The 27,888-nt window shown below is 39.3% G+C and overlaps 1 protein-coding gene across 4 annotated transcripts in view; it reads right to left on the bottom strand.

Annotated features, from left to right (window-relative positions):
• Positions 1–27,888, bottom strand: part of DLGAP2 (DLG associated protein 2) — a 459,052-nt gene that overhangs the window by 74,142 nt on the left and 357,022 nt on the right. The window contains exon 1 of one of the 4 annotated variants that reach the window (XM_034436769.3): positions 15,576–15,636. The exons of the other annotated variants lie outside the window; for them this stretch is intronic. The gene's annotated coding sequence lies outside the window, so the exon portion shown is untranslated. Of the gene's footprint in view, positions 1–15,575; positions 15,637–27,888 lie in introns of those variants that run through there. 4 annotated transcript variants of the gene reach the window in all.

The raw sequence follows: 27,888 nt of genomic DNA, 5'->3' as shown, positions 1-27,888 counted from the left end.
TTAGATTTAGATGGTTGCTTAACTAAAATTATCTGGGCGCTTACATAGTTAAAATAGGAGCCTGGATAGCTCAACAGACAGAAGCACTGCAATTTAACACCAGCTGTCTGCAATTAAAGTAAGATCGACTCTCGCCAGGCTCAAGGTTGACTCAGCCTTCCATCCTTTATAAGGTAGGTAAATTGAGGACCCAGTTTGTGGGGGCAATAAGCTGACTTTGTATAAATATACAAAAGTATGAAGGCTATTGCTTAACGCACTGTAAGCCGCCCTGAGTCTCCGGAGAAGGGCGGCATACAAATCAAATTTTTTAAAAAAAAATAGAAGAAAGCAATAAAAATCACTTCAATGTGTTAAAAAAGAAAAAGAAAAACCACAGTTGTTGGGTAGTACAAGCAGGATGGTATAACTGTGTTCATGTCCTGCTTTGATCTGACCCAATATGATCTTTCTCACATTCATTCATTTGGTCTTATTGCCAAATATTAATCTACGATTAGATTTCATTTGGATAATTGCTCCAAGCAGTTTATATGTTTATGTATCATTCTGTATGGGACAAAACCTCGGGAGGCTATCAAAAGATGGAACACTTTTCCCCCTGAGATCTGGCAGGCTCCTAACCCCTTAGCCTTCCAGAAATCTTGAAGATCTGACTGGTTGGGGTTGAGTGAGAGTGGAGCCCAGCAAATGTGTTTGGGGACGTGCTGCTTTGGGGGGTGGGGGCACCAGAAACCTTTGTAGTTCTTTGTAAGTAGCCCAGCACTATAATGGCATGAGATAGGCAGTTCTAGAAGTCTAGAATCCGGTACTCTGTGTATATTGCTATACCTAGTGTTTAGTGACCATTTGAAGTTACAACAGCATTGAAAAAAGTGATTTATGACCATTTTTCACACTTACGACCATTGCAACCCTCTGGTCAAATTTCAGACACATGGCAATTAGCATGTATTTATGACGGTTGCAGTGTCCCAGGGCCATGGGTTCATCTTTTGCAACCTCCTGATAAGCAAAGTCAATGGGGAAGCCAGATCACATTCACTTAACTATGTTACTAGCAACCGCAGTGATTTATTTAATAACTGTGTTAAGAATGGTTATCAAATGAGTCACCAAATGGGGCAAACCTCACTTAACCACTATCTTGCTTAGCAACAGAAATTTTAGGCTCAATTGTGGTCGCAAGTTGAGGACTACATGTACAATGTCATGCGTGTTACTTTTGCTTTCACCTATTGGGAAAAAAGAACATTGGAAGATCTAAGGAACTGGTTAGAGACAGATTGTCATGAAGAGAATCTGCATAGTTGCTAAGAGTTGACCCCACATTCATGGCAAATAATAAAAAGGAAGAAGAGGGGGAGAAGGAGGAGGAGGAGTAAGAGGAGGAAACTAGATAGAGGAAGAACTAGAACTCCATAAACCACAATCTCAAATCCTTAAAGGATTAGACTCTGATGAATTGCATTCATTTCTCTAATTTAATTAGTACTATGCATGTCAGTTCATTTTTTAAAAAAAATAAAGATGAATCAATCAGCTATTTAAATATGGACACTTTCTCTGAAAGATTCCTGAGGAGGAGAAGGAAAAGGAGAAATTGGAGTCAGTTCAAATCCAGAAATTCTATCCAGAAATGATATTTCTATCATTACTTTTACTTTTTTACTTTACTTTATTTTGAATTTATATACCGCCCTACTCCCGAAGGATTCAGGGCGGTGAACAGCCAAAAGATAAAACACACATAATACAAAATTTAAAAACAATGTAAAAACACAATAAATAATTTGGCCCAAACAATTTAAAACATCCCTATTGTTTTAAAACAAATTTAAAATTAACAAATAAAAAGGAGGATAGGCTAGGCCAGCCTGTTGAAATAAAAAGGTCTTGAGGGCACGGCGGAAAGTGCGTAAGTCCGGGATCCTCCATATCTCCGGGGGGAGCTCGTTCCAGATGGCAGGTGCCCCCACAGAGAAGGCTCTCCCCCTGGGGGCCGCCAGTTGACACTGTTTGGCCGACGGCACTCTGTGGAGCCCCTCTCTATGGGAGCATACTGGCTGGTGAGAGGCTACTGGTGGCAGAAAGCGGTCTCGTAAGTACCCAGGTCCTAAGCCATGGAGTGCTCTAGAAGTAGTAACCAAGACCTTGAAGCGCACCCAGAAGACCACCGGGAGCCAGTGCAGCTCGCGCAGGAGAGGTGTTACATGGGAACTCCACGTCGCTCCCATAACCACCCGCGCAGCCGCATTCTGGACCAGTTGGAGCCTCCGGGTGCTCCTCAAGGGGAGCCCCATGTAGAGAGCATTACAGTAGTCCAGGTGGTAGGTGACGAGGGCATAAGTTCCTTACTTGACATGCGCAAGATGGCGACGCTACCCTGAATCTGCAGCCGACTTTGGGATGGATTCGGGTATTTTGGGATCTGTTGGGGCTTTTTTGTTATCTTAGCTCCAACCCCCGGTGATGGGAACTCTCCCCCAGCCTATTGAGGACATTTTCATCCCCCAGAACATCATGGCTGAGGAGAATTCGTGGAGATTAAGGGCTGCGGGATTGAAGGCACCAACTCTGGCGTTTTTATGCCTGGGGCGGCGGCGGCGACAGACGAACACAATGGCGGCCAAATTGGTGGTGGGACGATGCCAGCCAGAAGACCCTCGCCTGGCCTAGGGTTACCTCAGAGATCTGCGGAAATTCTGTGGGTGCCGGGGGCGTACTGGAGGCCCAGGTGTTTGCCGGCGTTGGTGAAGGTTATTCCGGCGAAATGGCGGCTGCTGGGTGAGGCTGGATGGGGCAGAAGAACAATGTTGGCGGAGGGGACAGAAGGGCGACGGTTAACATGCCCTGCAGCCATTTTAGAGACTAACAAACCACCAATGTGATCGGGGACTTGGAAGCTGCAGTATGGCTGAGCGGGTTAGTAAACTCTGGGAATTGGAGATGCTGGAGGAGGGCCTGTGGATTGGCTGCCTGGATGGTATCTCCTCCCCCCCTCTTTTTAGCCTGATTTGGGCTTTTTAGGTGACTGCCCGCAGATATTGTTTGTTACGAACTTATTTCCCCCTTCGTGGAAAATCCTCCTCCCATAGGACTATCATCGTAGGATTATCATCGATCAAGTGATGTTCTATTCTTACTGAACCCATGCACCGATGTGGCACCTTGCTTGGGGGGTGCCGCGGGGTCGGTCCTCTCACTCCTTCTGTTCAACATTTATGTGAAGCCACTGGGTGAGATCATCTGTGGTTTTGGGGTGAGAGTCCACCAGTATGCTGATGACACTCAGTTGTACATCTCCACCCCAGACCACCCCAATGATGCCCTTGATGTGATGTCCCGCTGCCTGGAGGCCGTGCGGGTCTGGATGGGGAGAAACAGGCTCCAACTCAACCCTTCCAAGACCGAGTGGGTGTGGCTTCCGGCATCCCGGAATAGTCAGCTGGTGCCATCGCTGACTATTGAGGATGAATCTTTGCCCCCCACAGAGAGGGCTCGCAATCTGGGTGTCCTCCTGAATGCACGGCTGTCTTTAGAAGAGCACATGACGGCTGTGGCCAGGGGGGCTTTTTATCAGGTTCGCCTGATCCACCAGTTGCGTCCCTTTCTAGACTGGGATGCCCTACATATGGTCACTCACTCCTTGTCACCTCCTGGCTGGACTACTGTAATGCTCTCTACATGGGGCTCCCCTTGAAGAGCACTCGGAGGCTCCAACTGGTCCAGAATGCGGCCGCGTGGGTGGTTATGCAACTCATTCCACAGCCACTCGGTCTTGGATGGGTTGAGCCTGAGTCTGTTTCTCCCGATCCAGATCCGCACAGCCGCCAGGCACTGGGACATCACTTCCAGGGCATCATTGGGGTGGTCCGGGGTGGAGATGTACAGCTGAGTATAATCAGCGTACTGATGGTACTTCACCCTGAAACCATGGATGATCTCACCCAGTGGCTTCACATAAATGTTTTTTTTTTATTGAAAAGGTTTTCAAATACAAATTTTTCCCCCTTTTTCCCCCCCTCCCCCCCTCCCTAACCCCCCCTCCCCACCCTTCCCCCCCTGTGACTTCTTCATAACAAAAAAAAACCCTAATTCATAACAGATTACTTACTCCCTCCTCAAAATACTGACCTTTACTTACTAAAAGTATTATAAATCCCCCTTTATCCATACATTTCAGAAAAGAAGAGAAAAAAAACAAAAAAAAAACAAACACATTATACTATAACTATTATAAAATAACTTCTAATTTAGCATAATAGTGTTTTATATCTATACATTATTGCAACAATTCAAAACCACCTTCCACTTTAAGACTATACGATAAGTCCTACTTTAGTAACATTTCAAAGCGGGCTCCCCATAAAATCTAATTTAACATTTATTCCACTCTATCCATTTCCTCCACTCCCCTAAATGTATCACTTAAAAATCCCTTTTCTTAAACTAATCAGTCTGTAGCTAGCTTATTCACCCACTGTCTTACAAATTTACCATACACAACAATTCTTGATATCTTTAATTCACTGCCCACACTACTTAAAAATATATATATATATATATTCCATTATATCTAAATAAAAAAAGAAAAGACAATAACTTTAAATTTATAGTCCATATAATATCTTCTTGTAGTCTTTCCACTGGATTGTTAAAGCCAACATCCATAATAGGGTAACATAGCTTGCTGATGCAACAGTTTATTCAAGATCTCCAATCATATCTGCCCCCATCAGTAGTAAACATCTTCTTATATATATAAAAGTAAAAACAACCACCCGAGTGACATTATAATTATATTCCATATAATAATAATTGTGGGTTTCATCAGGATTATTAATTTCCATCATCGTATTGGGTAACAACCCGATCTTCTGCATGTCCCAATGTGATTCTCTTGCCTTATAGTTCAAGATAATTATAATATATTTATCAGCACAAAAAGAAGTTTCAAAGTAGATAATTCAAAACCATCAATTTGAGGCTCTTTCCATGTCCCAAAATTACGGCAATGCAGAGATCTGCCACTATCCTCAGGATGATATTGACCAATATGTCGCCTCCTCTATGTTTTCACATAATCATTCATATTTTAAAATCACTGGCTTCACTGTTGCTTGGATTAGAAATTTCTATTTTTGTACAACCTATTTCTTTTTTTGTTTTCTTTTTGTGGGTTTGACTTCCATCCTAATTTTTTGTGTCTCGCATTTCTTTTTTATCCCTTGTATATCCTCTAATTGGTTTCCATGCTTGTCCTTGCCTTGATAAGTCATCACATTAAAATCAGATGGCACTTCTCTCAAATTTGTAGATAATCCAGCTGGGGTATCCGATAAATCCAAAGGCAATTTATCTGGTACAGTCTCTGTCTTTAGTTCCAGCTCCTTCTGCTTATCCTGTATTATATCTGAAGACGTTAAATTCATTTTCAACCTATTTTGATAAAATTCTTCCGCTCTTTCAACAGTATTTAACTGGTATCTTTCTCCTTGATATCTCAATATAATACCAACTGGGACATCCCACCGGAATTGAATATTTCTCCTTTTTAACTCAGACACCAGAAAGCCAAATTTCTTCCTTTCCATTAATATCTTAGGTGGGAGTTCCTTGTAGATCCAAATCTTTCTTCCATACAATTGCAAATTAGAATTGAAGGAATTTTGCACAATTTTATTCCTAATTTCTTTATCTGAAAAATAGATTACCACATCTCTAGGCAATTGCCTTTGCTTGGCAGTCCAGGAGTTTATTCGATAAGCTCTGTCAATCCTACAAAACACTTCCTCAGGTTGAATCTTTAAAATCCCAGCTAGAAATTCAGAAGATATTTTCCTTAAGTCATCTCTGTTATTTTCCTGCAAACCTCTAAGTCTTATTGCATATTCTGTGAAATTATATTGTATCTTTAGAACCTCTTTTTCAATCCTCTGTTGCAGATTTTCTACATTACCAGACTTTTGGTCAGCATCCATTTTAAATTTTTCTTCTGAACTATAATCCTGAATATTTAACAAATCATTTTCAATTTTTTGAATTCTATTGTCCAATTTATCTTGAATTTCATCCATTTTTGACTCTAGTAAATTAGTATTTGTATCCAACCGAATCATGAATTCTGACACTTTTAAAATTTTTTGCTGCAAAAAGTCAAACTTGGATTTCACCAATTCCTTAGTTTCCTGCTTAAATTTTTCAAGTTGCTGATTCACAATCTCATCCCTTCTTTCAATCTCCTCTAAGAGAAATTCTATTATATTAAAATCAGGTTTCTGGGACTGAAGAGTTAAAACTTGTTCCTTTAAATTCTTAGTGGGGGAATCCCCCCCACCTATTTGTTTATCTGGCTTCACAAGCCTCAGTGCCATGTTTCCGCCTAAGCAGGCTTTGTTAGAAGGAAAAAAAAAAAAAAACAAGACAAAAGACTTCCAGCCAGCAACAATCCGGCCTCCAGGGGAGAAAGAGAAAAACAAAAACAGGAGCGGAGTTTTGTCTACAAATGTAGCCAGTGGTATTTATTCCGCTACATTGTAATAATAAAAAACGGAAGAACTTTCCCTCTCAAACTCTTCTCCAGCCGCGGCAGACGCCATTTTAAAAAGAAACTTTTTTCCTCTTTCTCTTCCTCTATTCTCTTAAGTAATTTTTAAAAGATAAGTAAAATACTTGCGCTTCAGTATTACAGGTCCAGCTCACATTTTCTTTGAGTAATCTGTCAAATTCGCAGGCTTGCTTTTGACGCCTGGCTCTGCATTAGCAGAGGTCTCCCAAAGCCCGGAGCAGCGGCTGGGGATATGGGGCATCTCATCCGCTCCATCCCAAAAGTAAAAGAAAAACTTTTGGGACTCTGCAGAGAGTTCTACCCACCCCTGCCGGCTCTATCTCCGTTTCCTCATGGGAACGGAGTTTTTTCGAGCCGCCGTTCCGTTGTGAAGGCGGCTCTGACAGGCAGTGGAAGCTGACGATCCCAAAGGAACGTCTGGCGGCGGCCAGCAGCAAACAGGAAGTTCCTCTTCACATAAATGTTGAACAGAAGGGGCGAGAGGACCGACCCCTGTGGCACCCCACATACAAGGCGCCTCGGGGTCGACCTCTGCCCCCCTGCCAACACAGACTGCGACCGGTCAGAGAGAAAGGAGGAGAACCACCGCAACACAGTGCCCCCCACCCCTAACTCTTCCAACTGGTGCAACATGATACCATGGTCGATGGTATCAAAAGCCGCTGAGAGGTCTAATAGGACCAGGACAGAGGAACAACCCCTGTCCCGAGCCAACCAGAGATCATCAACCAACGCGACCAATGCCGTTTCTATGCATTACACAGCAAACATCCAGCTTCTTATCAATTATGGTTAGGTAGCAATGTTATTACTATCAACAGTTATTATCCATATTGGGTCCAATGAAATAGGATAGTTCTAGTATGTTTTATATATATTATATCTATTCTTGCACTCTTGCTAGCTAAGGCAGAAATATACTGCCAAAGCTGCAGATTCTGCTAAATTTTTTCATGGTTTTCATGGTAAATTATGTCTAATAAACAAAGAAGGGGATTCAAATTAAGTGTCCTATAAAACACCATTGTGTTAATAGCTTGATGAATTTCTTTGCTCAATGTTATTTAAGCTCTTGCAGCTGGGAAATTTTTGCAAACAAATCAAAGAAGTAGAAGAGAAGAGAAGAGTTTGATTTAGGTATTCAGAATCCTCAAATTCAGTTTATCACTTTTTCAAAAGGAGATGAGCATCTGAGCTGTTAAGAGAAGCTCTTTGCAGGATCAGCCGTACATTACAGTAATTATGCTTTATGCTAGTTTCTTTAAAGATTTAAAAAAAAAACATTTGCTCTGGAAAAGATAGTTATTGAAAGTTACTACTCGTGCATAATACAAATAAGTAGTCGATTTCAAGGGAAATTGAAGCCCTGTAATGCTGTCCTTGTCTTTTTATCATGTCAATGGTTTAATGTTGACATATCTTCTGATCGAATGCATAGAATTTGATATGAAAGATGGTACCAGCTGCTGAGCTACTGTGGAAATGCCAACAAACCTTGGAAGGCATTCAAAGAGTGCATAACTTGTTAAACTGTAATTGGATCCTTTTCACAAGTTTGAGTTTAGAAGGATCCCTAGATTATGCAATGACAAAAAGCAGAACAGGAGTCTTTCAGGTGTCTTTCCTTGAGCAAAGCAAAATTACAATTTGAGCTTTTCATAAATATAGGGACCTTGGTTGAAATGAAAATGATGACAATGAGTTCTTTTAAAAGAAAGAAAACTTGATTCCTCTGGTTTAATTGTACCTTAATTCAGAAAAGAAATGCCATTAAATATAATGCTGAAAAAGGTTGTCCTTCCTTCCCCCATATTTCTTAAAGGACCATGGAAGAATTTGAATCTCCCATCCTCCAGAAGAATTATGTTCCTCCTGCTGCCTTCCTATTGCTTCTCCTTTCAAGGAACAACTACTATTTCAACTTTTTTTTTCAAGCCTACAACACACGATCAGAAAAGTCGGCAGTTCGGCGGTTCGAATCCCTAGTACAGGTCTCCTGCGTGAGCAGGGGGTTGGACTAGATGACCTCCAAGGTCCCTTCCAACTCTGTTACTGTTAGTAGAAGATCTATCAACAGATGAGAAGCAGCAGCAGTGAGTTTCTTGCCTGGTGTGTGGGGGAGAAAGATCCTTTCTTCCTCCCTATTCATGATGGTTCAGTGCCCTCCCACAATTCCTATGAAAGTGAACCCTCCCTCCCATTAAATTTTCTTATATCCCAAAGTATATGGTTTATAACACTTGCTTTTTTACTTTTTTTCCAGGTGATTAAGAGCTAGTAGACTTAAAAAAAGTTGCCTTTTTTCATTGGTGAGTCACAAAATCTATCTAAAAATGGATTGCATGAAAAGCCCCCAAATCATCAGTCTATGCAAAGTTGAAGTTGTATCGAGTCTTTTTTTTTTTCCCCAAAAAGTTAGGGATGTTTCTGTTTGCATATTCTTCACTGCTTTTTCCCCACTCAAAAGCCTGGAAATGCCTGTGAAGATCTGGTTGTGGAACAGGAATGATTGCCAAAGTCCAATGACATAATTTGGGACAATGAGCCTACAAATCAAAATGACACACTTGGATTAGCCATGTACGAAGCAATCAAATTAGTATTGGATAGCACCAGCTATTAAAAAAAGCAAAACGGAGGAAGAGGCATCACAAAATCCAAACTGACATAGTTATTAACACTAGTGAAATGGTTTTCAAGCTCCTGATCAGCAAAGAATTCTAAAGAATGATAGAGACCATCAAAAGACAGGTATTCCCCCTGCCCAACTGCTCATTGTTCTCAGCAATAAAAAACTGAAAACTGTGTTTTCTTTCTGTCGATACTGCTCTGCCTTCGGGTATGTTGGGCAATGGAAGGAAGAAGCCAAAGAAAGGGTATGGATGAGGAGGAAGTGGACTGGACTGGACTGGACTGGACTGGACTGGACTAGACTAGACTAGACTAGACTAGACTAGACTAGACTAGACTAGATTACTTTATTGTCACTTTGAATATACACTAATCGGCATACATTAAAATGTAATTATGTTGGATACAGCTCTCAAAGGGTCTCCATCTCTAATATAAACATAAACATGACAAGATAAATATGAGTAAAAAATGTCAAGGCTAGGAAAAGAAAAGAATACAGCATGGATTTCACCAGACATGCACCATCAGACAAAAATGATAACACCAACACTAATTTTGAATGGAGACTTGGAAGGTGTGCTCTTGCCATTCAAATATTCATACACACACAAAGAAGCATAAAGCTGGTAGAATGATTTGCATTAAAAAGCCTACCTTAGGAAAATTGCATAGTAAAGTGTGGCAACTTCTGAAAGCTGCCAACAACAGTAAGTATGAATTTTCCACATTTAAAAAAAACCATGGATGGAATCTATGTGAAAAACAGTGACATGGACAAAATGAAACACATTTAAATTCTTTATGCAAAAATTCTGTTTTTCTTCAAGTGACTCATTGAGTTTTCCTTGGCTTTGCCTTTGACAAATTTATATGCCGTGGTTAACCATGCCTTTTCTTTGGAATAATGCTCCACCTGAAGATAACTCAGCACCAATCCTGTTGGCATTCAGAAAAACTACTAAGAGCTGCTGTTCTGGGAAGCCTTTGGAGATTGATTGTACAGTGGGTGCCCTCACCGAAGCAGGCTATTTGTTATTTGGATTATTTTCCTTGCTATATCAGTAGCTAGGAAGTAGACCGCAAGTGACTTTAGGGATTTGACTGTTTTTTTTTTTTTAATAAATTCCTGGAAATGGTTTGTTACTCTGAAATGTCTAGGAAGTTTCAGCCCCCAGATTACACTGCATTCATTCTTCTAAGACTAGCCTTCACAGATCTTATATCCTTCCTATCAGTTTATGCCTCTGGCTGAAAAAAAGGGAGTTTTCTGCTGAGCCAACAACTTTTTAAAATTTAGTTTTTATTATTTAAAATATTTGAAAATCAGGTTACAAAAATATTTGTAACCTGATTTTCTGGACAAAGCACAACCTAGTGTCAAGAACTACCATGCAGTCAAACATCAACACGTCAACACATAATAAAAGCCTCATCACACTAAAATAGCTGCAAAAAGGAACCAAAATTAGATATTTAAATTACTTAGAAACAGGTGATAAAACTAATTTTTTAGTACACAGCAAATTCCTACATAAAAAGAACATTTTTTTCTTTCAGTATCATTTCTGGCTTCCTGTGTACATGCAATCTGACTCAACCTCATAGGATTAGCTCCAGCCAAAGTTATGCTGCTAATGTTGATTGTCTCCCAACCTTCCTTTTTGTTATTGCCTTTTCAACCACAATATCTCCACACTGGCAAGCTCTGCTTTCCAAATATTTTTGGAATATCAGATACATAATTGTATGGCCAATTGTGTTGATGCTGTATTTCAAAACATCTGAAGGACACCAGGCTGCCTGTGTTGGAGCTGGAGCATTCAATTCCTTTCAGAAAGATTTTCCAATTAAGAGCTTTTCTAGCATTGTATACATAGAAGGAAACTTTTAAGCCAATTGGCAAAATTTTAAGCCAATGGGCAAATCCCTGTCCAGTGCAGGGATCTGAACTAAAGCATCCTTGGTCCCTATTTAAATATATCCAGGAAAGGGAAGCCCACCCATTGCCCTAGATGTTTTATTCAACTACTGTATCCAATTTATGTTCCTGACTACCAACTGGAATCTACCATCCTGTTGTATTACCTATAGCAGGGGTCTCCAACCTTGGCAACTTTAAGACTTGTGGACTTCAACTCCCAGCAAAGCTGGCTGAGGAATTCTGGGAGTTGAAGTCCACAAGATTTAAAGTTGCCAAGGTTGGAGACCCCTGGCCTATAGTACTTACATCTTAAAATCTGTATATATAGAGAGGTATGAATATATGAAATAAATGGGAAACTCTGACTCTTTCATATATGTGCCATGACATGAAAGGGTCAGAATTGGCATCGCAATGCTGCTGTTGTTATTTTGATGAAAGTGCTAGATTCTGTGGACACCTCTGCCCATATAGAAGGGAAGGGTTGCCTTACATTAGCAGTCTCTAACTTGATCTTCAGAGATTGGTAGTTCCTTCAGGTACACAGACAGATATTAAAATTCACAATGCCCCCCTCTATACATGATATAGTCTATATCATATCCAGGGTTACTTGGGACGGCCAGGAATGTTCGTTTTAATTTGTTCTAATCCTGTTTGTAACACAAAGATGGTTGGATGGAAGTCAAGACATACACAATGTCACAGGCATACACAGCATGTCTTCCTTAACAAAGATCCCAGAATGTGATCTTCCATTTCTGGATTTATATTTGGATCACATCCTTTGACCTGCTGACGGTGTCTTGCAATTTTTTTAAGTGTTAGTTTTAATGCATTGTTTATTTATACTCTTTCCTGCAAATTATGTTACATTGATTCTGGGGACACATATTTGAAAGAGCAAGAAATGTTTCTAGAAAGGCAACATTGACTGCTCCCTATGCTTCTCATTAAAACACCAGTAGTTTCACTTTAAAATATTTCTTTTACAGTATAATGTACATTGTGCTATAACAATAGGTAGTAGAAGTGGTGAATGATGAAAGACAGATTTTAAACCCATTGACTTTCAAGTAGCTCTCCTTGTAAGATATCTAAAATAACTTGCTAGCCTAATGAAGAGTTCATTGACAAGGTTACTTTTTCACATGAGGAAATCTTCAGCTTTCCCTAGGCATCCTGCCTTTCTTAGAACTTTTTACTCCATCCTGCCTTCATAACCTCAGAAATCCACAGTCACTTATCTTATGAATGTTTGAAACATGACTCCAAAAATCTCTAGCAGTCGATACTTCACATGACTTGATTTTCAGTTGCTTTCAGGTCTGTTTCTTAACATGGGTGAAAGAACAGCGAAAAAGAACAGCGAAGCTGTACCTGAGATGATTTCAATTACTATGGATAGCTAAACACTCAAGTAAGAGTTCAACCAAGGACTGAGCAATGCAGGTAGTCCTCGACTTACAAACACAATTGAGCCCAAAATTTCCATGTCTAAGTGAGACATTTGTTAAGTGAGTTTTGCTCCATTTTGTTGCCACAGTTGTTAAGTGGATCTCTGCACTTGTTAAACTAGTAACATGGTTGTTAAGTGAATCTGGATTCCTCATTGACTTTGCTTGTCAGAAAGTTGCAAAAGGTGATCATATGACCCCAGGACACTGCAAGTTGCCAAGTTGCCAAGCATCTGAATTTTGATTACATAGCCATGGGAATGCTGTAATGATTGTAAGCCTCGGTGGCACATGGTTAGAGTGCAGTACTGTAGTAGTGTAGAAGTGTAGAAGTGTAGTACTTCTGCTGACTGTTGTCTGCCTACAATTTGGCAGTTCAAATCTCACCAGGCTCAAGATTGACTCAGCCTTCCATCCTTCCCATGGTGGGTAAAATGAGGACCCAGATTGTTGGGGGCTATATGCTGACTCTGTAAACCACTTAGAGAGGGCTGTAAAGCACTGTAAAGCGGTATATAAGTCTTATTGCTATTGCTATTGCAAGTGTGAAAAATGGTCATGTCACTTTTTTCAGTGACATGAAGTTCACAGAAAAAAGTTCAGTGACCGTAACTTCAAACGGTCACTAGCTGAACTGTTGTAAGTCGAGGGCTACCTGCAATTTAACAAAAAAAATAGGTATCCAGTCATGTCCAACTCTAGGAGGCGGTGTTCATCTCTGTTACTTAGCTGAGGGAGCCAGTATTGTCCAAACATGTTTCTGGGGTCATGTAGCCAGCATGACATCACACCTCAGCGCAGAGCATACGGACAAACACGGAACGCTGTTACCTTCCCATTGTAGTGGAACTTTTATCTACCCACATTTTCATGCTTTCAAACTGTTAGGTGGGCAGGAGCTGGGGCAAGAACAGGAGCTTGCCCCGTCCCACAATGCTTGGGTCTTGAACCTGGACTGTCAGCTTTCTAGCTGACAAACTCAGCCTCCTAACCACTGAGCCATCGTCCCCCCTTCAAAAAGGTAGAAGAATCCAAATTAGAGTGTTAGCACTGATAGCGATGTTCCTGACTAACTGAAATCACATAAAACCAGCTGGAAATTCTGAGGCCGTTCAAAACAACTGCGCAATTAGAAACTGAATGTTAAAATCAATCTATCTCTCAATGGATGGAGAACATTCACAGCACAGACTAATTGCACCACAGGGACTGAATAAAGTATTCTTATTTAATATACCCATATGTTAAATATTTTCAGAATAACTGTAATCTTGATTACAAATGTATTGGATGCCAACCTAACCTGGCAAATCATACGTATCTAGTATTTCAACTCATGAATGACAATAGAATAGTTCTTTAATTATGAGTTCACTGCTGTAAAAAAAAGTAGCAAGGGAATTATTACAGAAATTTCTCCATAACCCTTTACACGGTTTTAATTTAGGGGCAGTTTTGAAATGGAAACCAATCCAACGCTTGAATGAATGAATGTGTCCCTATTTATACCCACCAATCCTCAGCTTTTACCTGTTATCCAGATCTCTGTAGGCCTTTACCAGACTGACTCCTCACACCCCCTTCAACCAAATAATGAAGCCAAGCTCACAGCCACAAGGACCCTGTGCAAGGACCTTCCTTACAATCAACTGGCTCAAACTGTTTCCCCCTCCCCTTGACTTTCACATTAAGAAAGCAAGGGAACCTTTTTCTCTTTGCAATATATGCTATGCAAGCCTTATGTCCATACGACACATTTTATTCTGTAATTTAACTCATCTATATCTTTATATAGGATGCTCTCAGATGGAGAATGGCACTAAGGCCTAAAAGTAGCTATGCTATGGATGAAACGAAAATAGTCCTTCACTTTGCAGAGTAGGAACATGCTTTGAATGCCTGTTTTTTTTTTTAAAAAATATCCTTTTTGTGAGAGCTAGAATTATGATGGAAATTATATATTTCTGCTGATGTAAATACATATCCTCAAATGATAGCAAGGGCAAGCTTTTACTGGTATGCCTATACATTTTATTTATAGAGACATGTGTTCTTTAACAAGCAACTCTCATTTGCACCTAAAACATTTTTTACCAAGTTTCAATGCCAGCAATGTACCGCATAAAAAAACCTGCCTGGTCATCCCTTCTATTTTTGTTTTCTTCCATTCAATCGTATCAGATTTTCAGAGCCTGCCTGGACAAATCCCTGCAAGTTTTCTTGCCAAAAATTTTCAGAAGTGGTTTGCCAATGACTCCTTCCTAACACTGAGAGAAAGTAACTGGCCCAAGGTCACCCAGCTGGTTTTTTAGCCAAGTGCCTTAATGGCTACAGCAAAATGGCCCTTCCATTCCAAAATATTGATCTGCATGTCAATGTTCCCAAAAGTATTAAATAACTATTTCCCAATTATCAATGGTAGCCAAGGTATCTCAAAAGACAGTGTACCTGGTGCAGGTTATTTAGTCCCTAAGTGTTACATGTTTGATAGTTTCATATTTATTTATTAAATTTATTAAATTTATATGCCATCCATCTCACTGACAATATGAGAAATTGCACAATAGAAGAGACACATGCTTTTACAGTTCCCAATTTTCCTGAGTTTAGTAATATTGGTATGAAATGTAACAAGATCATACATAATCCTTGCTCTGGCTCCCTATTTCAAACCATAACTGTGTATACATCAGAAAAACAAGAAATTTGAATGAAGGTGGGTTTTTTTAAAAAACTCCTACATGGTCTATCAGATTCAGGAATTAAATGAAGATTCACAATCTCCATATTTTATGTTCTGTTTTGAAATCCAACAATCAACATGCGCTGATTATGAATCTGAAAGATGCAATTTGCACTGTAGTCTACAGGAAGTTGGCACACACAAAAAAGTACAAAATGCTGCCTACAACTGACAAAGTTACTAGGCATTAGTCTACAAAGCTAACTGCACTTAATGCTATGATACATTTGACTACAGAAGAAATGTTACCTTTTCAAACAGGAGGCCCCCAAACTCCATTTTTACATGAAAAATTGGATTCCATAGAATACAACAAAATCTGTGAAAGTAATAATAATACTTAATGCTTGGAGCTTTGGATAGTGACTAGCAATTTTTAACACACTACATCTAGACATTTCATTAATTTATATTTCAACACTAAAAAAAAACCTTGGATGTTTTTTTCCTCATCGTTGTCTAGTTCAGATATAACATTAAACTATAGTTGAATATTTAGGCTATATACATTCTTCTTTCCTCTGATGTGTGGAGGTGAAGGAAATTAAAAAAAAATGCATGTAAACCAGAGGTTACCCAAAATTTGTTTTTTAAATTATGGATTTTGTAAATTTGCCAGCATCAAACCAAAATTCCAGGTTTACTTAATTCCAAAGTTAAATTCTACTTATTATTATTATTATTTTTAAAAAATGCAACCTAGTTCACCAGATTCTGGAAACAGCCACATTTTTCCCAGTAGCTATTGATATAAAATTAGATGTAAGTGCTTCTAATGTCCCCCACTGGCACAAGTTGGGGAGAATGTGCAAGCCAAAGCAACAGTTTATAATTATGTCTGAACTAGTACAAAAATGTTAAGGAAAAACTGAATTATTGGACCTCAGAAGCAAAATTGTGCAAGACTTTTGATGTTCTCTGTAGCAAATAATTAGATATACTATCTAACAATTATATAAAAATAATTCTGTTCTGTAGTCTTCAGCCTCCAACCTCACCCCTCTAGATGATCCCAGGCAGCATGGAAATGACAAGCTTTGTTGTCTGGAGAATTTGGAAGTTATGATTCCAATAAATCTGGGTATTATCAGATGAGGAAACCCGTGTTTGATTGTTTGTTGTCCTAATAGTGGCATTCCCAAATGTTTTAAAGATGTTATTTCCAAATACAAGAAAGAGAAAATGTCTTCCCTTCAGAATTATTTTACAGAAATCTTTTGATAACTCAGGTGGGGGTGCTGAAGATGTTCAAGTTTTAATATAACTTTTTGATCTAATTGCCAATTTGCTGGATACGGCTTCATGTCTTGTTTGTTTTCACAAGAACATAGTAACTGAAAATTGTACAGCCTTTGTGTGAAATGCTGAGAATTGTTACTTGAATAACAGTTTTATGAATGGACAAGCCCCATTCATAAATGCTGTGATGTTTCAATTAATTTGATTTCTGATGCTGCATATATTGTGGGCAGTTCCTTTTGTAGTTCTATCCTGTTATGAATGCTAATACAGTTACAGTACGTTATTCCTAAGAAAGCTTCAGATGCCTTATTTGAAAAACCTTCTTATGCTAAGAATGGGATCAGATCTAGTTAGGTTTATAATATATAAAACATGCTATTGAGTGAAAGAAATACAAAAACAAGCAGAAAATATATAAAAATAAATACAGAATGTGACAATCCAAATAATGGAACAATTAAGGGTTAGTTTAAATGGCTGTGTGTGGTTAACACATCAAACTAGACCATTGCTGATCTAATCATGGGGTACTGAGTTATCCTTTTTATGTATGCACAAACTGGCCTCTATGGAGGACAACTTTAGGGATGTTTTAATTCACAGGAGTGAAAGAGGTTTATGTGTGCAATTGCTTAACCTTCTGGAATAACAAAGTTGGAAGGGACCTTGGAAGTCTTGTAGTCCAAGCCCCTGCTCAAGCAGCAAGTATTATAACATGTCAGACAAATGGTTGTCCAAACTCTTCTTAAAAACTTTCAGTATTGGAGCACCCACAACTTCTGGAGGCAAGTCGTTCCACTGATTAATTGTTGTAACTGTCAGGAAATTTCTTCTTAATTCTAAGTTAGATCTCTCCTTGATTAGTTTCCATGTGATTTTGTCCAGTTCCTAAGATAAGAGGAACTGCCCTGTCCTATAGCCAACATTTACCACACATTCAAGAATGAAACTGTGCAGTGTTATAACCCTAACCTGCAAAAGTACTCTGCAACTTAATGCAGAGTAGTTTCACGAAAGCAATTGATGAGTTCCATGATGGGCTTCCCTTCCCCTCATGCCATCTACTAGAAAGATCATTGCTATTGTTTTCCTGAGCACATGGGTTGGTAGGAATTCAATCTCTAATTTGTATTATTGATTTAGGGACTCTACATTTTACTGTGTGCTTCTTCTGATAGGACTGTCAATCTCTTGATTAATCTGCATGACCTCTCGGTGGCAGGATCTATGAAATCATTTCATAAGACTGTTCGTCTCCCGTCTGAATGATTGGAAGAGAAAATTTAAAAGGCAAACAGAGAACCCTAAATTATAGCACTCTTAATGTTGTAATACTTTGCAGCTTTCTCCTTCTCCCCAGTGAAGACAAGCTCCTTTATAAATTACTGTTGGTTAGACAAATGGTCTCTTTCATTCCCCTCCCACAATTCCACATGTAGGTAAGAGAGAGAGAGACAGATATAGATAGAGAAGGGGAGGGAAGTGAGGGAGAGACATTTTCTCCATCTCATGATCTGCCCCCAGCACATGTGCACACAGACACACATATAGACAAAATAAGAAATCCTAGATGATAGATCTATGGAACTTCTGATTAGTAAAATGCCATTGTGCCACAGCAAGCAGAGTATGAAAATGAGCCCAATGCTGACAGAAAATGAATTCTGGGTTGAGGTGAACTCTGTACTGACAGCTACAAGCTCACAAATTGTTAAGTAGCACTGTTTCTGCCCAGAGAAGGAAATTCTAAAAAATTCTAAAAATACAGTTTTAAGAAGATGAAAATTAAATAAGCTATAGTCAAGGAATCCACAAACAGGAGCATCGAAATTTATCTGTAAAACAACCTGCTGTTCCACTGTAAAAGCAATCAACAGCCTAGTACAGGATAAGTAATAGTTTTTAATAGCATGGTGCTCATGAACAAGACTGACATGACAAACAGTGAAGATAGCATGAATGAAGTTTATCTTTAAAAAACAGACACAACACAACCCAAATCATTGGAGTGAGCTAAAAAGTTCCGTTAGTTCCAAATGAGACAGAATATCTATGTTCATACCAATTTTACTTGTGGGAAGGACAAGATCATCACTTCAGTGATACTGATCGCTGTTTACTGATAATATAAAACACAGAAAAAAAACCTCATTTAATCCTAAACATATTTAAGGGGGGGGAATCTTCCCTGAAGTTTATAAAAATTGTGCAATTAAAAAAAATCAGCCTACTACAATCTCTCTCTCTCTCCCCCCCTCTCTCTTTCTTGTGGGTGTATGTTTGTGTGTGTGTGTGTCTATGTTTGTGTATGTGCACCTTTCATCCAGTGTTGACTCCTGGGGATTTCCTTGGCTAGTTCCTACAATTTTCTTGGCAAAATTTCAGAAGTGGTTTTTCATTGCTTCCTTATTCCTAAAGCTAAGAGAGAATGACTGGCTCAAAAATCACGTAGCTGGCTTTGTGCCTAAGATGGGACTAGAATTTACAGTCTCCTGGTTTCTAGACTGCTGCTTTAACCACTACACCAAAGCTTTCTTTGCTCAGTCTTTACTAAAAGTTATTTGATTTGAGGGGGAAGATACCCCGAAGTTTTTATTTATCTTGGATTGTTTTGGAAGTCATTCTGGTATCTCTCTTTTGTTTCCCAGGAGACCTGTTCAGTCAGCAGTCACCACATGACTTGGCTGTTAGAAAAATGATTTCTAGGAGAAGCATTTTTTTCACATATCATTTTTCTATTTATTTTTTTTATTTATAACTAAATAATTAATTAAACTATTATCTAATGTAGGAACACATGAACACTCCACACCAAGAATTTATGCATGCTGAGTAGTACATGGACTTTGCTGCATGTTAAATTCTTCAATTTACATGAATTGATCAGCTGGAACACTTCCCGCACAGATTCCAATGGAAGGAATTTAATTGTCCAATTATGCTCCACTTCCATTTCCAGAAACCTTGTAGCAGTTGCTCCTGGTGGTTTGTGCCCATTAATAGTCTCTTCTGAAAGTTATTTAAAGGATTCTGACCAGATATTGCATTATCCAAAGACAAGTAGATTGGATGACAGCCTGGAAGCATATACCTCAAAAGAGTCGTCCCCCCCCCAAAAAAACAAAAAACAACAACAACAACTGCAGAATCCAATCCTTTATTAAATTTGGTCACAAATAGTCCTCATTTCAGTTAATATAATCTTGATATTCTGAGGATGACTAAACAGAAATGGAGAATAATTATATATGTATGTACTTTAATAAAACCCCTTCACATAGCATTTAATATATTATGTGGAACTCAATATGTTATAGTGTCATGTTTCATGGGCATCATATTTTTCATAAATAATATTAGACTTAAAATATGACCCAAAGAGCTTGGATCCTTATGCATGTAAGTCTCTCTTTCTTTTATCTGTAGTTATTGGAAAAATTATCTTTCTGTCTTATGATCTAAGTGCTGAACTACAACATCTAACATAATAATGCATATTTTATTCTTAAACAAAACTTCCATATCCAAACATACAAATTACAATATTCAACAAATAATAGCTACAAGTTCTTCCTTTATTAATTCCAACAATCTACTTTTGCAGTCCCAAATTAGAAAAAAAAAAGCGTAAATCTGGATAAAAGCAGTCTGTAAAAAGATTAAATTCCACAAGGAAATCTAAATTCTGGTCTCACAAGTTCAAAATTTTGGAAACAACAGGGCATACTTCCCTCTCCTCCCATTTTTGAAAAGGCAAGGACATCCATAGGAAAGTGAAAAAGCAGCAGTCAGTTGATGGCTAAGTAAAAAAAATATATTTTTACTATTTGGAGGGGAGTGTACCTTTGGGGATTATATTTGAGTTGCATTATTAAAGCTAAAACCTTATCAACTCAACTACTTATTAGGCATGACTGTGAGTTTACAGTGTAGTTCTTGTGTGTTAAAAATATACCAAAATGGTATATTTCTAACATGGGCAAAAGGGCTCTGAGGCCTGAAAGTCAAAGAGATTTGGATGCATCCTTGGGGCCTTGAGTTGCCCAAATCTGAGCTACTGTCTACAAATCTTCCAGGGAGTAAAACCCAATTTTAAACCATGGCGAGAATAGAATGAATGGCCACGTTACCTCACAAGAATTAAAGAGAAGCCCTGCTCTGCTCTATCTAGGCTAGTAGGCCCATTGGATTGCTATCCAGCTTCCATGTTATTTCTCAAAGAAATCATGCCTTCAGTGCCTAACTATACGATATCAGATGTTGACTGATGCTAAATGTCAATAATTCAGGTCATAGAAAATTGTTTTGTCAAGGAATTGCTGTATCTAGCCACAAAAGTAGATTTCGTAAATACTGTACAACATCTCATGCTTATTAAGCATAAACGGAATAACACCATACTTGCTTAATTTCAGTGGGTTTAAGCATGCCAAAATGGTTTTTAATTTTTTTGTTTTATTTTTTTATTTCTGTAGCTGCCATCTCAAGAAGCGACAGTATTATTATTTAGGTCTCATGCAATATTATGTATATAATCATTTGCTTCCCCTTTTGGTGAATTTAGTTGGTGTCTTTCCAAAGGGACCATTTTAGACATTCAAACTAGGAATCACGAGCTACTTCTTATCTAACAGTAAAGTACATATTTAATCGTTCCAAGCTTTAACAACAATTATTCTTTTGGGACCAGACTTCCATATGGATGGTATAACAGACAGTTAAATCATTATTTCAATTTGCCCTAAATGATTCCAGCGACTTTCCCACCTACTCACTGCAGAACTAACCATTATTTGAATCACAGATATTTATAGACCTTGCATTATTTTAGTATTTTAGTAGGCACATATTTCTATTTTGAAAGGAAACGGATGACTGCTGTTAGTTTCTGATATTCCTCAGTCACAAGCGGACTTTTACCTGCTCAAGAAACAGTAACATGAAAACTTCAACCAGAAAAGGGGTAAAAAGCCTAACTGAAACAATGGCAATTTAAAAATCAACAGTCAATTCAGCTACATTTTCTATATACACAGACATAGAATTTCTAACTCCAATATCTGTCTCTTTGACAGGCAATATGCCTCTTTTAGTACAAGACACTTAGATAAACATAACATCTGTCAAAAGCTGCAAAAGATTTAAGGGAAGTATGTACAATTTGGTTAGATATGCTAAATATGTTCAGTGTGTTACCAGTCTCAAAAACATAACACTTTTTCTTTAGAAAAGACGTAATAGATGAAGATTCTTAATTTTAATATATTTTTTAAGTTCCTTTCACAGTTATGCATACCTACTTTCAGGGCAAAAGGCAAATTAAATAAAGACTAGGCAGTGTGATGTCAACAGGCTCTATCTTGAAGTCCAAAAGAATCCCTGTCATTCTCCCTAACCCCCAGCTTCATTTATTAAACAATCCTTTAAATTTTCAATAAAATATGGAAAGCTGGTAGGCTCCTAAACAGAAGCACCACCATTATGATCATCTTTATTTACAAAAATATTCTCAGCTGTAAATGGGCCTATCTGGGAATTCCACAACAATAACAGTTGAATATGTGATACAGTGGACCTATAGTGGAATTATTAGCCTTTATTCCAAATGGCACTGATTCCCTGATACACATGGGATTCTAAGTCTATTTAATTTATAACTGAAAAGTACCCGTCTGTTGCTTGAAACCACTAAAATGGCATATGATTAGATCAAAGTCATGTCTGTAAGAGAAATTTCCAGATCAGTCTGCATCTTTAATGTACTGATTCACCACATGTCCTTTGTTTTGAGGGGATGTAATATTGGCTTGTTTTCAAGAAGACTCTAAAGGCTTCCGGTTTGGCTTCCGTTGTCGCTAGACGGTCTTTTGGGACCGCCACCCCCATCGCCCGTAAGAGCTGCCTTTACAGCTGAGAGGCGGCTTGAAAAACTCTGTTTCTTTAAGGAAATGTGAGGAGAGCCGGCGAGAACAGGTAGAGCCCTCTGCGAAGTCCCCAGAGTTTCTTTTTTACTCTTGGGGAGGAAGCAGGATGAGGCTCCCTATCCAGCTCGCCGCTGCTCCGGGCTTCGGGGGAACTCTGCGCTTTGCAGAGCTAGATGATGTGACCAACCTAATCAGTGAAAACTAACAGATTGCTTGAATAAGCAGGATGAAATCCGGATTTGGGACTCTATATTGCAAGTATTTGTAACAACCCTATGATTGACTTTAAGAATGAAGAAAGAGTGAAAGGGGGAAATCTGGGGTCATCTGTGACCCCAGATGACATGGACAGGATTCTGGGTAGATTGAACGCGACCACATGTTTGTTGGACCCGTGTCCCTCCTGGTTAGTGCTGGCTTCCCGGGAGGTGACGCGAGGCTGGCTCCAGGGGATTATAAATGCTTCGTTGGGTGAGGGTGTCTTTCCTGCCGCCCTGAAAGAGGCGGTGGTAAGGCCTCTCCTCAAGAAGCCTTCCCTGGACCTGGCAGTATTGGCTAATTATCGTCCAGTCTCCAACCTCTGCTTCATTGCGAAGGTTGTTGAGAGTGTGGTTGCGCGACAGCTACCCCAGTACCTGGATGAAGCGTCGTATCTAGATCCGTTCCAGTCAGGCTTCAGACCTGGGTACAGCACGGAAACGGCATTGGTCGCGTTGGTTGATGATCTCTGGAGGGCTCGGGACAGGGGTTGTTCCTCTGTCCTGGTCCTGTTAGACCTCTCAGCAGCTTTTGATACCATCGACCATGGTATCATGCTGCACCGGCTGGAAGGGTTGGGGGTGGGAGGCACCGTTTTACGGTGGTTCTCCTCCTTTCTCTCTGACCGGTCGCAGTCTGTGTTGACAGGGGGGCAGAGATCGACCCCGAGGCCCCTTATATGTGGGGTGCTGCAGGGATCGGTTCTCTCGCCCCTTCTGTTCAACATTTATGTAAAGCCGTTGGGCGAGATCATCCGTGGTTTCGGGGTGAAGTACCATCTGTACGCTGACGACACCCAGCTGTACATCTCCACCCCGGACCACCCCAACGATGCCCTTGAAGTGATGTCCCAGTGCCTGGAGGCCGTACGGATCTGGATGGGGAGAAACGGGCTCAGGCTCAACCCATCCAAGACTGAGTGGCTGTGGTTTCCGACGTCCCGATATAGTCAGCTGGCGCCATCGCTGGCTATTGGGGGTGAATCATTGGCCCCCACGGAAAGGGCTCGTAACTTGGGCGTCCTCCTGGACTCATGGCTGTCTTTAGAAGAGCACTTGACGGCCGTGACCGGGAGGATTTTTCATCAGGTTCGCCTGATTCGCCAGTTGCGTCCCTTTCTAGATCGGGACTCGTTACGCACAGTCACTCATGCCCTCGTTACCTCTCGTCTGGACTATTGTAATGCTCTCTACATGGGGCTCCCCTTGAGGTGCACCCGGAGGCTCCAACTGGCGCAGAGTGTGGCCGCGCGGGTGGTTATGGGAGCAACATGGAGCTCCCATGTAACACCTCTCCTGCGCGAGCTGCACTGGCTCCCGGTGGTCTTCCGGGTGCGCTTCAAGGTTCTGGTTACCACCTTTAAAGCGCTCCATGGCTTAGGACCTGGTTACTTACGGGACCGCCTACTACCACCAACAGCCTCCCACCGACCAGTACGCTCCCACAGAGAGGGGCTCCTCCAGGTGCCGTCGACCAAACAATGTCGGCTGTCGGCCCCTAGGGGGAGAGCCTTCTCTGTGGGGGCACCAACGATCTGGAATGAGCTCCCCCCAGAGATACGGAGGATTCCGGATCTGCGCACCTTCCGCCGCGAGTTGAAGACGCTTTTATTTCATCAAGCTGGCCTCGCCTAAATCTTCTCCCTTTTAAGTGTAAATTTTAAATTTTTAATGTATTTTAAAATTATGGGTATTTTAAATTATGGGTATTAATTCAGCCAAATTTATTTAATTCATTTTATTCGATTTTAAATTTTGTATATCTATGTGTTTTATTTCATGGCTGTGCACCGCCCTGAGTCCTTCGGGAGTAGGGCGGTATAGAAATTCAATAAAATAAATAAATAAATAAAAAATAAAAAAAGTTTAAAATGGCGGCTGGCTGAGGCTTGAGAAGAAAGCTGAAAGCGAAAGTCTTTCCGTTTGAAAGGTTTAATATGCTACAAAGTATTTGACGCAATAGCACTGGCTAGAAGAGAAGAGAAAAATTTCTGTTTCATGCTTCTTCCTTTTTAGAGACTTGATATTGATATTGTGTGGAGAGAAGACTTTTTCTTTAAAAAGAGTCTGTTTGCGTGGCAGGATGGCGTTAAAAGTGACAAAGCCAGACAACCAAGCTGTGGGGGGGGGGCTCCCCCATTTATAAATCACAAGAGCAATTTTTGAGCTCGCAGATGCAGAAGAATGGTTTTAAAGATTTAAAGGAATTTGTTGTGGAGGAGTTGGCAAGACATGATGAGATTATGAACCAGAATCTTGAAAAATTTAGACAGGAAATTAAGGAGTTGGTTCAACAAAAGTATGATAACCTGAAGCGCTATATTGTAACAGCTTTGAAAAAGCTTTTCAGAAGTAATTCTAAAGATGGATAAAGATATCAATTTAGAAATAGAGTCTAAAATGAAGGAAGCTGATTATAAGATTCATAATCTGGATAATAAAATACAAAGAATTGAAAATGATTTGACAATGATTCAAGAAAATAGCTCAGAAGTAGAGTCTAAAATGAAGGAAGCTGATCACAAGACTTACAATGTAGATAATATAAAGCAAAGGATTGAAAATCAAGTTACAATGATGCAATTCAGATCCATGGAATTTGCGATCAGAATGAGGGGAATACAGGAAAATAACAGAGAGGATTTGAGAAAGATGTCTGCTGAAGTTCTGGCTGTGATTTTAAAGGTTAGTTTTGAAGAGGTATTCTGTAAGATTGATAAGGTCTACAGAGTAAATTCTTGGGTGGCAAAGCAAAGACAATTGCCTAGAGATGTGGTGATTTATTTTACTGGTAAAGGAATAAGAAATGATATTGTGCAAAAGTCTTTTAACTCCACTCTAGAAATGAATGGAATGAAGATCTGGATATATAAAGAGCTGCCGTCCAAGATGTTAAAAGATAGAAAGGACTTTGGATTTTTGGTGACTGAGCTAAAGAAACAAAACATCCCATTTAGGTGGGATGCTCCAGTTGGTAATATTGAGATATCAAGGAGAAAGATATCAATTAAACACTGTTGAAAAAGCGGAAGAATTTTATTACAAGGTTTTTAAAATGGGCCCAACATCTCCACGTATGTCATCAGTGTCAGGAATACAGGAGCGGGATAAAGAAAAGCAAAATGAACAAGAGATTGAAACTCAGGCTAAGCAGATGGAGATGGAGGTAATGGAAAAACAACAAGTTATAGAGGGCTTTTTGGATGAGCCACTTTTGGATTCTCCTTCAGAGGCTATAGCTGGATCACCTATAAATATAAGAGAGGCGGCTTTGGATCTCGATTTGATGTCTTATCAAGTTAAAGACCAGCATGTAATTCAATCAGCTGATATACAAGTCCTAGAAAGGCAACCAGGATGGAGATCTAAACCACAACAAATTAAGAAAAGAAGAAGCAGGTTCTACAAAACTAAAAAAATTTAAACTAAACAATTCTTTTTTAGCCAACAGATTAATGCCAGTTATTTAAGAGACGATTAAATATAATAAGCGGGATTTATAGAAGGCTGATACATGAAAATATAACTGAGGCAAATTACAGACTTATACTATTTTGAGAAGAATAACAGATCTCTGCAGTGCTGGTGTTTTTGGGATGTGGAAGATGGCCTGTGATTGAGCGGACTGGAACTTTCTATTTTGGACTCTCTGAAAAATGGATTACGTATATGTTGAGCTATAAGGCAAGAGAACTATGGAATTGGGGCATGCAGATGATCTGGCTGTTACCCTAACGTGGTTGTTGGAATTAATAATCTAGACAAAAGACATTACAGAAGATGACATATGGAATATAAATATAAAGTCACTCGGGGTTTTTTTTTATATACAGAAATACTTATTAATGATGGGGGCAGATGGTAATTGAAGATACTGAATACACTGTTGGAAGCAGGACTTGATGTTACCCTAACATGGTCGATGGAATTAACAATCTAGTTGAAAGACATTACAGAAGATACTATATGGAATACAAATTTAAAGTCATTTGAGGGTTTTATGGAAATATCTTTTAGTGATATGGGCAAAAGAATAAAGATATTAAATATATTATGTATGGTAGACCTGTAGGAAAGTGGGTGATATAAAATTGATATGGTACAAGGGGATAGGTTAGGTTACTGATTGCTTAGTTTAGGAAAAGGGATGTTATGTTTAGATATTAATATATTTAAAAGAAATATAAGTATCCAGGTGGAGGAAATGGGTAGATTATGAGTAGAATAAATGCCAAATTAGGATCTATTATATAGTTTTTAGCCAAATGCTGTTAAATGTATAGTATACAGGGGATATAATAATAATGTTAGGAAGAAATGTATAGCACATAGGGGGTGGTGTATAAGGGTGGTAAAGTATTATATAATGTGATATTAATTTGGATTTCATCTTGGAGAAGCCATGGGGGGAGGGGAGGGGAAGGGGGCATTAGGGAAGGGGGGGAAAGGGGGGAAAAATTTGTATTTGAAAAACTTTTTCAATAAAAAAAAAGAAGACTCTAAATTAGAGATCCTAGCTTGCAAAGTATAGTAAGAGGATTATGAGGGTGTAAACTAGTCTTTGCTTGCATTTATGGCATCCTGTTCAAAATGTGCCTTAAATGACTGGTATTGAACTTACTATTATCAGAGAAACGCTACATGTGTCATTGGTATGACTAAACTGAGAACCTGGTTTTCCTTGTCTTCTATCTTACTAACAAACATGATATTAAAACCTTAATAGAGTATGAGGGATGGTGGAAGTATAATTGCTAGGGCCAATCTATTTGTTTATTTAATGGAAGATAATGATTTGGAATGTAAGGGAAGTCAATGATAAACAGTGTGAATTAATTAAGTGAAATGAAATGAATAGGAACGGTATTTAAATTGTGTGCCTGTAAAACTAAGAGAAAGGAAGACAGAATAGCTCTTAATGAACATGTTGATCTTGTGGGTTAAGAGCTAATGAATTAGAGCCCTGGATGCATTTAATTATGAATGAAAGGACTAAATTATATGGCAAAAGGTATGATCTAGAGACTGTTCTGCGTGTGCCTGATAGCAGATACCTATAAGTGGGTGGTAACTGCATGTTATGGCTCCAGTAAATTGTCATAAGAGATAGAGTTAGGTTTCAGGGAAAATTGTGCAACA

The sequence above is a fragment of the Pantherophis guttatus genome, chromosome 1, assembly GCF_059756535.1.
Source record: "Pantherophis guttatus breed Tessera chromosome 1, ASM5975653v1, whole genome shotgun sequence".
NCBI lineage: Eukaryota > Metazoa > Chordata > Lepidosauria > Squamata > Colubridae > Pantherophis > Pantherophis guttatus.
The sequence above is the reverse complement of the archived record's forward strand: the minus strand, read 5'-3'. Positions and strand labels throughout refer to the sequence as shown.